We start from the raw sequence: 12,369 nt of genomic DNA, 5'->3' as shown, positions 1-12,369 counted from the left end.
GGCTTCTAGACAATAAAAGCTAGAATAGGAAGTGAAGACAAGGGTAACATTGGATACTACCATTTCCAGTTTCTTTTATGTTGAATTTGTTTAACTCTGTGAAGCTGTGTTACATTACCTGCCTAAAACACTCGACTAATCTAATAAAGACCTAAAGAGCCAATAGTTAGGTAGGTGAGATAGGCGAGGATTCCAGGCAGGGAGAATAAATAGAAGAAGGAAAAGAAGAGGAGAAAGAGGAGTGAGAAAATAATAATAAAAGAACTCCTGGAGCTGGCCACCCAGCCAAATAGCTAGAAAAAGAGTAAGAAGTAAAGACATAGAGAAGAGAAAAGGTAAAAGCAGAGGCAAAAGGTGAATGGGATAATTTAAGTTAAGAAAAATCTGACTAAAACCAAGCCGCACTAGGGTTGGGCGTTAGTAAGTATGACTGTCTCAGTATATTAATTTTGAAGCTGAGTGGCAAAACCACAAAAAGCAAAAAGCAAAAAATTCAACTACAGGAGACATCTTCCAGACCTCCTTTAGACAAATAGGATCATGTGGTAATCTCAATACCTTTGTTTGTCCTATAACACTAGAAAAACATATTAAGCATCACTACATAAATAAATAAACAAAATGAAAAGAGTCCTTTTTCAATTTATAAACATTTGTAGAATGGGAATTATTAACTATCATCAAGGTGAATTCTTAAAAAAAAAACTAGCTGGGCAGTGGTGGCACGCGCCTTTAATCCCAACACTCAGAAGGCAGAAGCAGGCAGATCTCTGTGAGTTCAAGGCCAATCTGGACTACAAGAGCTAGTTCCAGGACAGGATCCAAAGCCACAGAGAAACCCTGTCTTGAAAAACCAAAAACAAACAAACAAACAAACAAAAACCTATTAAATTATTTCTGTATGTCTTACAGAAAGTCTTTAATGTATTCTGGAATAACAAATTTAACCTCTTTACAGACCTAGTACTTATTCAAAGATTACTTGATTTTACCTCATGTTTCTCAGAATTGTAATGGATATGTTGGGGTTTTTTTTTTTCCTGTTGTTGCTGTTCCTTTTGGTTGAAGAAAAATTGAATGTATCAATTTTGGCTCCTTCCTTCTAAATCTAGTAAAAAAAAATGAAAGATTTAATTTTTCCTTACAATGTTATGAACATCTAGGTCATCTAGGTCATTATCTAAGGAAAATGAGCAATTTGTTGTTTTTAACTTGTGAAGTAGTAACCATTTTCCATTTGGTCAGATGGTGAGAGCAATGAACAGTATAACTCTACTGTTTGGGATGCTTTTCCTTTCTGTTAATTAATGTGATTCGATGAGAGAATTCAAGTGCTGGATGGGCATTGATGTTTAGTTTTCTTGTAAGACTATTGAATCAAATGGAGACTACCCAGAAAACAGACTGAAATGCTTATGAATATTGAATTGATAGTTTCATTTTCTATACAAAAATATAAAACTTTCTGTCATATACTTTGATTTTTTTCATACACAAAAAATAAATCTGAAAATATTTTAACTTTGCTGATAATATCCCAGAATTTCTATATAAATCTTAATTCTAGTCCTTTATGTGGATAATTTTTTTTACTTTAAATATCACTAAATAATACAAAGATGATTAGTTTCACATTACATTATTAGACTGACGGAGAGTCAGATAAATTCCTTGTGTGCAGTATGTCAAAGTTACAAGTCCTTAGTGTTTGTGGGGTGTGACTCAAACAATAATATAGATATAACTACTTGAGAAAATATTTCAATTCTAAAATTTCACAAGGCACCTTTTCTACAAATAACAGTACAAAAATAATATTTTATATACCACAAACAAAAACCCATGCTAGTGAAAGTATTACATTGTTTTTTAAAACATTTTCTGAATATACAAAATGTTAATGTAGTATGTATGCAACTAAGCATCAATATAATGTCTACACTCCATTTTAAAGTGCAGTACTCACGGATATTGTTATAACTTTCCCCCTTCATTCTAATTATTTAACAAGTGTAAAGATGGTTGCTGAATCCCTTTTCTTCATTAGTTTACACTTTTCATGAAATGTAGAGGGCATTAACAGAGTTTGCATGTAGGAAATGATTAATTGTGACTGAGGGTGAAAAGTACTTTAAAATACAGTGTGTTTACTCTGAAAGATGTTTTTGGAACTTTTTCCTCCAAAGCTGGGAAATCATAAGTCACAGCAATATGAACTGATTGATGTGCTTATCAAAATGTGTATGGATTCATATTCCTGTAGCATGAACCCAAAGCAAATGACAAAAAAAGGGAATCGTCTAATACCAGATTGATCCCTGGATTCCCCAAACAAATTCCTTGGAAGAGAAAGTTGAAAGGTCAAAATTGGTACAGAATTTATTGTAAAAGCTTAAAGAAACATTTAAGAGATAACCATTCTTTGATTTGTATCACTATTCTAACATATTCAGGTCATATAACAGAAATTGACTCTTCTTGAAATATCTGGAATCTTTTGCATTAACTGTTCATTTTCACACTAATAACTAATTAACACACAAAAGAGCAAGATTCTCAGGGGAAATAGTTTTCTCTCCTTTTATTTTGTCAAGAAATTTAATTAGTGTAATTATCTTTAGCAGAGTTAAAATATACACTGGACCAACAAAAAGGGAAATACAAAAATTTACATAAAATACATGAAACTTGAAAATCTATATTAGGACAATATAATGTTAATAAGATATTGTTGTGCTACTAGTGATGTTTCCAAATATATATACGGTTTGGGAATTTCATAGATTCATCTAATGTATCTTCATAAAATCTACCCATATTCTCACTCCTCAAATGAATATAAAAGATAATTATTCAACTCTATAGAAGATTAGTTCGAAGATAAATCAGCAGCCAAATACAGTCAACAAATAACACCATAACCTTGCAAAGTAGCTATTAATTTCACAGTCTTCAGATATCGCTGATGTCATCATGCTGTGTATGAACAACCACACACCTAATTCCAGGCGAGTCACTGAGGCTGACTAGAGCTATCAATTTCTCATATCACAACAATGCATGGGAAAGGTTCAAAACTGTCATTGTACAAGCTTAAAAGACACACTGAGAGTTCTTTTATCCCCCCCTTTTCAATAAGAGCAAACATTGCTTTTTTGCTTCTCTGAACTAGTCATAGAGCTCTTGTTCTTTATTCTCATCAGATTTAAGTAAAACAATGTTTAACTTCAAGGAGCTTGTTCACAGAGAACAATAAAGTGATTACCACACCTGGAACATGGCATCAATCAAAGGAACTGACACAGGCTGAGAAAAATCAAGGATGGATCAACATCATCTCATGATAGTAGTAGTTTCTGTATAGAGAATACACCAGTTGCTAAATATGTCTCTGGCTGCGTCTGGGCCATGAAAAAACAATCAAAGAATAAATTTTTAGCGAAAATGAATTTATGCCAAGTTACATATATATAAACCATCAACTATAAAAATACTACAATCTCATTAAACTTTAGTTATTTCAAAAGGTCAAATATAAGTATCAATATGAAGTTGCTGTGACACTCCCCAAAAGTTTGATTACCATTCTTAAGAACTTTATTTATCCTAAGAATTTGTTATCATTAAATGCCTAAATCTCCCACTGAAAAAAAATACTAGTGATAGGCTACTCGTTATATATACATACATATGTACATATCTATACATACATATCACATATATATTAAACTTTCACTATAAGATCCAGTTTTCCCTACAATTAAAAATGCTTAATCTGCAAGCTTGTATCAATGTGGTTCCTGTTCTTCTTTTCCTGCAGCTATAGACTGTTTTGCTAATATCTGTCATTTGCTAATCAATGGATTAGGATATATATATATATATATCCATGGAAAGTGTGCCTTTTTAATTATCACTACAGGTCCATGAATGTTAAGCATTTCAATTATTATTCCTCCCTTGCAATTTATTGACACATTTGCACTGATGCTGTCAATGAAGATCAAGAACTAGTGACATGCCTTCAGCAATTTTGAATCCAATGCTCTCCTGGGATTTCACGAACCCAAGGTTGCAGCAGTATTCTTTGCAAAGTGCCAATCAATAAGTAGGCCAAACAATTCTTTCCAGAACTGCTACTGTCCTTCTTGCCAAGGTCTCAATGCCTAAAAGCTGATGCATTTATGTTCTTGTAGGGAAATTTTCTAATGATTGTCATAACATAACATTTCAGCACTGCTATGATAGTTTACACAAGGCATCCTGGTTCTGCCTGTATCTCTTTTAAAATACTGATGCTTCAGTATGAATTCTAGAACTCTCTGTATAATACTAGGTTTGATGAAATAAGATAGTTGTTGACTATTGGCGTCACCCCCAGGTACTGTACCTAAAAGGTAAGGACCCCTTATGAAATCTTCCTTTTTATTCCATTCTTCTTTACCACTCGGAATACATAACATCCCCACATATACATGTCGTAAGCCTGGTGAAAAGTTTGATACTTCCGTGAGTAGATTCCTCCTAAAACCGACTTTGTTTGCATTTGGCATACCTTGGGCAAGTCTAATGCTCCTGAATGTAATGAGGAGTATTGATCACTACTTTCTGCAGAGGAAACAAGAAAATTATTTATGAAGGTACAGTCTGGTTTTTTTCAGATAAGGTAAGAAGTCTTGCCTCAACTGGAAGGAGGAGTAAGGAGTACGTGAGTCAGGAAGTGCACATTTCCAACTCTATACATGACCTCCCAACTTCACCATCCTGTAGTTCTAATTACCATTATTTCTCACATGTGCTGGGTTGCCACTGGAAATATCTCACTTCCACAGTAAGCTCTAGTGAATTACTCTAACCCTTATTCTATCTGCAAAGAAGAGAAGATCAAATTCTATTTGACACTGACAGTTCCTGGCTTTCCATTTCTTATTCAAGCTAGATATTCAGTCTTGTTTTTCTTTACTTGAATATGCTTCTTAAAGCTCTTAGACATAACAAACTAAAGCAAATATGATCAGTGTTCTTAGACACAGAATTAAGTTTCACAGAAACTCTAACTTTCTCAAACTTTATTTTGGAATTTTATGTTTATTATCTGTATGCCTACATGTATGTGGTGTATGGGGCAGAGAGCATAAACATGTGAGTGCCATCACTGTGAAAGCTGGAGGAGGACCTCAAATCCCCTGAAGTTGTGACAGAACTCAGGTCCTCTGAAATAGCCGTGAGCCGCTTAATCAATGAACCATCTCTTTAACTCCAGAACCTCCACTTTTACTGCATTTCTCCTCTAGCTGATACCAGGGACTGTTTGAGGATTTCACTACCATAACTTCTCATCACTTAACAAGCCCAATTTCTCTAGCAATCATTTTATTTATCAATTCTCCAGTTGTCACAAACCTATCTCATAATCCCATTACAAAAATTTATTTTAGGAAGTCATTGCTGATATAAGTTATTCTGTCAAATCAAAATAAGCAAAAGAGAAAAAGATATGGCTTTTAAATCAATACATGGTGAAAGACTGAGCAAAGACAATATGTCTACAAGTTTGTGCATGGCTTGTGGGAATTAAAGGAACGAAGACAACCGTGAGAGATGGCAGCATCATCTTTCCAAACAGGGAAAGTGGTGGGATATTTTCAATACTTACCTTTCTGAAGGTGCCAGAAAACTCAGGGAAGACAAATGGAGTAATAATGCTGATAAAAGGAGCTCATGAGACATCAAGAGCTATTTTGACCTCTAGCACACCCAAATCCTTGCATGGAACCAGCAACCCAATGAGGGTTTACCTTGGCTGGGCCAGTGAAGGCAAGGTGCACTAGTTTTTTTTCTTACAATTAGAAAAACTTTTTTTTTTTTGCTTGAAGAATCTTGTCTGACAAGAAGAATGCTGACATCTCACTGAATCCTGCATAGAGCAGTGACTAAACAATAAACACCTGACTATTCCTGTTCTTGTTTATCAGTGTTAAACATTCACCAAACCCAAATGAAATGTAAAATCAAGGGAATGCACAGTGCATGGCATAGACACCAGACCACAGAATACGGAGGGGGTGGGGAGAGTTCACAGAGAGTGACACACACACATGCAATGCCACGAATAGTGTGTTGTATAAAAGAACACCTGTGGTTTTGGTCCTTTCTCCTATCTTGTTTGAAAAAGGCTGCTTTCTGTAGCTGGTAGCAGATCATGAGCCTCTAAGGTCTCTCCATTCACCATTTCCCATATCATATTCCTAATAGATGTACTGGATTCCTAATAGATGTACTCTCATACCTGGATTCTATCATGCCTTCTGAAGATCAAGTTCTCACATTTTTGCTGCAATCTCTCCATCCCATACTTACATTTTGTTCCTTTCACATAACAGTTCTTTTGTGAAACTAAATATTTACATGTGATATTTTAGTTATATAATTAAATAAAATTTTTAGATCTGTAGTTGGTCAAAATCATAATTCCCTAATATGGTTTGTTCCATTTCAGAAATTTAACAAAATAGTGAGTGACTGTGTACAGATAAGAAAATATGAAAAGCTGGGGACATGTTCTAGGAATGTGTTGTCCATAAAAATAATCATCTCTGATTTGATGCCTGATTGCTATTTGGTTGAGTTGACTAATTTTTTTTTGAATTTGCTACAACAAAGACATATATCTCTTGCAAACTCTGAACTGAATCTTTAGTTCCTCTACATTACAATGTTATTTTGCCTTTGAAAGGTTATAATTGTCCTACTTCTATGATATAAATTTCTGCATTACTTCTCCATTTATACTCATGGATACTTTCTTGGTATCATGAGCTCAGCAGTTCAATGTATTCTTGGAAACTTGTTCTGAACATTGCTCTTCTCTGGCATATCAAATTTTTTTTGTTGTTCTTTTGCAGGAACTATCACTGTATTTTTATTTTTTTCATATTAAAGAAGGTACAGATACAAGAGTAGTTTTTAGTAAATAACTGAAAGACTGATTAGTGACAGAGTACATGGAACCCTTAACTATCAAAGGAATCAAATTGCCTGAAAGAAGTGAACTTGAGAAACTGGAAAAGGAATTAGCATCCTCCATGGATTTGTTTCTTTACGGCTTTATAGAGATTAGCAGCTTGGTTTTAAATCATTGCACTGATCCTCTAAAATTTACTTTTTTATATAAGTTTTAAGTTATCCCAAATATAAAAGAAAGCAAATGACATTGTTTTCTGTAAAAAATAATTGTTGGATTTCTTTAATCAATGTGCCTCCTAACAATGAGACAGAAATGCTGTTTGCTGTCTTAAGAGGACCAAAAAAATAACTCCTCATTTACCAAACCGAAGTATTTATTTTTCATATCAGAAGAGTGGCTAAGAAATTAGAAGTTATAATGGAATGTTCTATAAAAATGAAAATAAATGTTAAGTCACATTATCCAATTTTAGCATATTTGAAAATGTCAATGTGGGATATCAAAATTAGTAAGACATACACAAATACTTAAAATTTCTAGGATTAAATTTTGCAGAGAAGCAAATTTTTGTGTGGTAACACTGTAATTGTGTAGTGTTGTGGGCAACAAGAAAGAAAAGAAGGCTTCAGAAAAGAAAGAACTGACACTAATCTGGCTAGCTCTAGTTGGTTATCTAGGGTGAAACATAAATTTTTATTTCTGTATCCTTCTCTCATATCTTTACTGCAGTTTCCCATCTTGGAGAAGAACTTCTCTCCTCTAAGTCCCTCTCATCCACTCCCTACTCATATCCACTCCTCCTCTTTTTCCCCTCAGAAAAGAGCAGGAAACCTATGCATATCAACCACACATGGCATATCAAGACCATTCATATCCTTCATAGTAAATCTGGACGTAGGTGGGAGAGAGTCCCAAAAGCAAGCAAAATAATCAGAGTCACTCCCTACTCCCACAGTTAGGAATCCCACAAGACTAAACTAAACAACTTTAAAACATATGAAGAAGATGTAAATCAGACCAGTGTAGGCTCCCTGATTGTTTGTTTATCTCTATAGCCAACTCACATTTGGAAATGTTTACCCTTTTACAGGAAGAATATAATAGGATCTATGTTATGTTATCATTTGTCTTAAGACTTTTATAGAACACCTAGATGTATTTACTCAAAACTGTGTTTAATATTTAAGAACCAGTTACTGCACAGTAGAACACCTTAGAAAACTCAGATACTAAGAGAAAAAAAGTGTCTGTTTACAATGGTTACAGAATCTTTTAGAAGATATATCATTGACCATACAGCTTAGCAATGGTACTTCTTGTAATCTCAGATTTAACTGCAAATTTAGCTTCATCTGAAAACTATATATAAATGTTTATAACATTTTCAAAATTTAGAAACCAATAAGATGCTCTTTGGTAGGTGAATTGATAACACACATCAGGCAATGGAATAGTATTTAACAATGTTTAAGTCACAAAGCACATGGAAGAATATTAAAACTTACTATTAATAGAAGATAATACAGTATGAAAAGGCAGTGATGCCTCTTTCCATGCCCTTATGATCAATGACAATTTATGACTGCTTATTGTGGTAGAGTAAGAGGAGATTAATTAGGACTTTCTTAACTTTAACTAATTAGAACATTTGCTTTTGAGGCAATAACCCCTTAAATTTATGCATTCACGTGTGTTAGCTCATGACCAGGGTTCACAGCTCCTTCTACAACTTCAACTAAGTATTTCTGGGATGGGAGTGGAGAAGTCAGAAGTCAAAACAGGGTATTATCCCGTGATGTGACTTGAATTTCAATGGCAAATGAATAGCCAAAGCCTCACAGACATTCACATAAAGTGGGATCTCAGTTGACATTTCACATCTCAAATGTCTGGTCTTTTGTTTTCATGAGGTAAGAAAACACAGCTTCTGATGATATTACAAGGAGCCAATGAAGTGGTAGTTTAAGAACCATTACCTTGGAAAACTCAGTCACAGATTCAATTGTAGTATCAGTAGCAAACTCTTATTGCTGTTTAATATTACTTTATTAGTGTGATATTATAGTCTTTTATTAGATAATTTCTAAGCAAATAAATATTACTAGTGCCATATTCACCAGTTTAAATGCTTATTTTACTTTACTTATTCTATTTTTAATATGATACTAACACTTATAACTTTAATAAATGTGATAATTATATATATATTTGCAGAGTAAAATAGGATATTTTGGAACATGTATACTTTTTTTGGGGTTTTTGATGCCTGTCCTAGAATTGGATCTTATAGACCAGGCTGGCTTCAAACTCACATAGACTCACCTGCCTCTGTCTCCCAAGTGCTAGGATTAAATCGTGTGCTACTACCACCAGGTAAAACGTGTATACTCTTAGTTAACCAAACAGGCCAAGCAGCTTTTCCATCTCCTTGAACAGTTATAATGTCCTTGTCTTGGTAAATTTGAACTGTTCCCTTTTTGTCTTTATCAAGCAGACAATCGATACTTGTAAACTCTAATCAACTAGCTTTCTAATGAAACACAGAAAACAGTTCAGTCTGGGGTACCTAAAAACAATTGATACATTTTCAACACAACTCCTAAACTTAAGGCTCAGAAGACAGGTCTGAAAGATTATAAGAGCCAGAGGCAAGGCCATCTACTGTGAGATAGTGTCTTCTTTATATTGCAGGAAGTCTGCACCTGCTGGGAAGCCCTGGTGCACAACTTTAATTGCCACAGAGAGGAGGCAAAGGAAGGTGCATTTCTGTGAGTTCTAGACAAGCTTGATCTACAAAGCAGCAGTCATGACAGCCAGTACTGTTACACCAAGAAACCCTGTCTCAAACAAATCGAAAACAAAAACAAAAGCAAAAAATAAAGAAAACTGAATCCACAATACTAATCAATATGATTCTCTAAACAAGACTCAAACAGTGACAACACTAGTTGACAAGCAAACATCCTTGGGAAAAGACTCACACAAGGATAGATGAAGATCTGTGGGCAATCATAACTGTTATAAGAGGGAGAATGAGACAAGACTATAGAGCAAATGGACATCTGACAGAATCATAAAGGCAGGCCCAGAAGTGTACAAATTATGGGCATCCTATTTTGCAGAGTTGTGGGAATACTTGTCTTTTGGAAAAGTTGCTGTCATAGCTGTGGAAACCTTGTGAAGCCATGATTCTTTCCTTCGAAATCGAATTCATTCCCAAAACACCTCAGCAGTGTGACTTTTACATAGTTGAAGGAGGGACCTTGCTCCATTCCCCCAACCTTGAGTCCTTAGAGCCACACACTTACTTTTTGCTCTAGCAACCAAATTCACATAGATTCAATCCCACAAAACTATCAGCTAACAGATTACATAGAAATTTCTATAGAAGACCAGGCACTGACCAGGAAGGCAGCATGTCCTACCTTTGCTAACAAACAAATCTGCTTGTCCCCAAAGCTGGTTATCACAAAAGAGATTATATGAGGAGAGTGGGAGAATCCAGGATTTCGGGATGTTTTGTAACTTTATTGAATTGATGGGAATGTCAGGTGCTTCCCTTGAATGCTGGCTCTTTCCTGATTGGCATCACCTGTTCCAGAATACAGATTTGCCTGGTTCTACCTGCGCTCTTGTGAATCTGATATGCATATTATCAATGTCCTTGACTATGGAATTTTCCAACTATGTCTGTAAAAATTAGAAACCTTGTAAAGTTTGGCCCTTTGACCTTAACAAACTTAGCCAGAGACTAGTGAAGTTTCACCTCTAGACAATATGTGCTGACAACAGGTTTTCCACATGAGGTACCGACCCTAGCCATATACATGACCTGTTACGTTTAAGTCTCTTATCAAAATACTGTATATATAATTCAACCCTGCTTTAAAATATTAAATTGTTTCCCACTATTATCAGTTCTACCATTAAGCTTCTATTGCAAACAGTTTTTTTCTTCTTTGTCTTTTACAAATATAAATGTCACCTGTTAAGTTAAAACCCAATACTGTCAAGTTTGGACTCAGGCAGATTCTAAACTGTAGCTATAACTCATCTATACCCGATAAACAGCCCTCCACTGCTCAGAGATCTGGGGAATATTGCATTTAAATGTTTAATTATTAAAAGACTTTTCATAACAGAGAGACAGGTTGGCTCCTAGCAGAACCACTCTATTTCCTCCAAAGAAGACAGAAGACAGATGGGCACTGAACGTTGTCCATTCACAATTCCCTTGATCAAGTGAAAGTGTTAACCACTGGGCAGAACTGCCTTTTATCTAAACTGAAGACCTCCATATGTGGACAAACTAATAGAAGCAACTGCCTAGTTGCTCAGGCCAAGGTAGGTTTGTCTTCCTAGCGATTTCCTAACCCAAAGGATCTTCCAAAACCTGACAAGCCCTGTGCTAAACTGCAAAAGGCAAATACAACCTTCAATAGCCATTCAAGACCCTGAGGAGAGGCTTTAGGAAGACAAACAAGTAAGTTCTCTCTTGTTTTTTTAATCAATAACTCCTCAAGTAAAATTTTCTCCTTCTCAAAGATCTATGAAGCAGTTTGAAAGCTGAGAGGTTTTGTCAATTTAAAAGGATAACCTCATCGAATTCCAGTATAACTTCTTAATATGTTCTAAAGAATTTGTTTTAAGATATACAAATGGAAGTTATTAATGTATGTACATGAAAATTATTAATATGTGTACATGCAAGTTATAAAGGTTAGTGGATAAGTCTAAACTATCAAATTTCTCTCTTACACTGCTTTTCATAGTCTTAAGATATACAAATGAAAGTCATTAAAATGTGTACCTGCAAGTTATAAAGGTGTGAGGACAATTACAAGTGATCAAATTTCTCTTTCATGATGCTTTTCATAGTCTTAAAGACACTTTTCATTGTGCAAAAACATTTGTAAGTCATTTTGAAATAAATATGTTGTTGTTTATACAGTATATGTGTCTAAAAGTTATGTTTTCACAAACTAAAAAATTCTTGTGTGCTACATGGAGCCAAATTAAAGGATCCACCTTAAACAGGTCAGATACACCTCTCTAAATTTCCTGATCCTAATTTTTTTTCTTCCTAAACTTAGCTTTGTTGTCTGCTCTGCCAACACCTTGCCAGGTCCAAGAGACACTGGACAGTTCCACACCACAAATCCTGGATAGAAGTAAAGTGACCAGCCACCTCAGGGTGTGACCAGCACCCAGCTATCTCAGGTCTTCCAAGAAAGACTTTGATATCCACAAATAAGCAGGAAGCAGGATAGAGAATCTACTGTCTCAATTACTTCAACATGCAACACCTAACTTCTTGCCTTTTTAATATTAAAAAAGAATTAATGGGAATGCTGGCCTGGTCTGTCACCTGGATACCCTGTCCTTTAAGAGACAAGCCCTGC

Source organism: Microtus pennsylvanicus, chromosome 6 (assembly GCF_037038515.1).
Source record: "Microtus pennsylvanicus isolate mMicPen1 chromosome 6, mMicPen1.hap1, whole genome shotgun sequence".
In the NCBI taxonomy this organism is placed as follows: domain Eukaryota; kingdom Metazoa; phylum Chordata; class Mammalia; order Rodentia; family Cricetidae; genus Microtus; species Microtus pennsylvanicus.
This window is presented reverse-complemented; position numbering follows the sequence as displayed.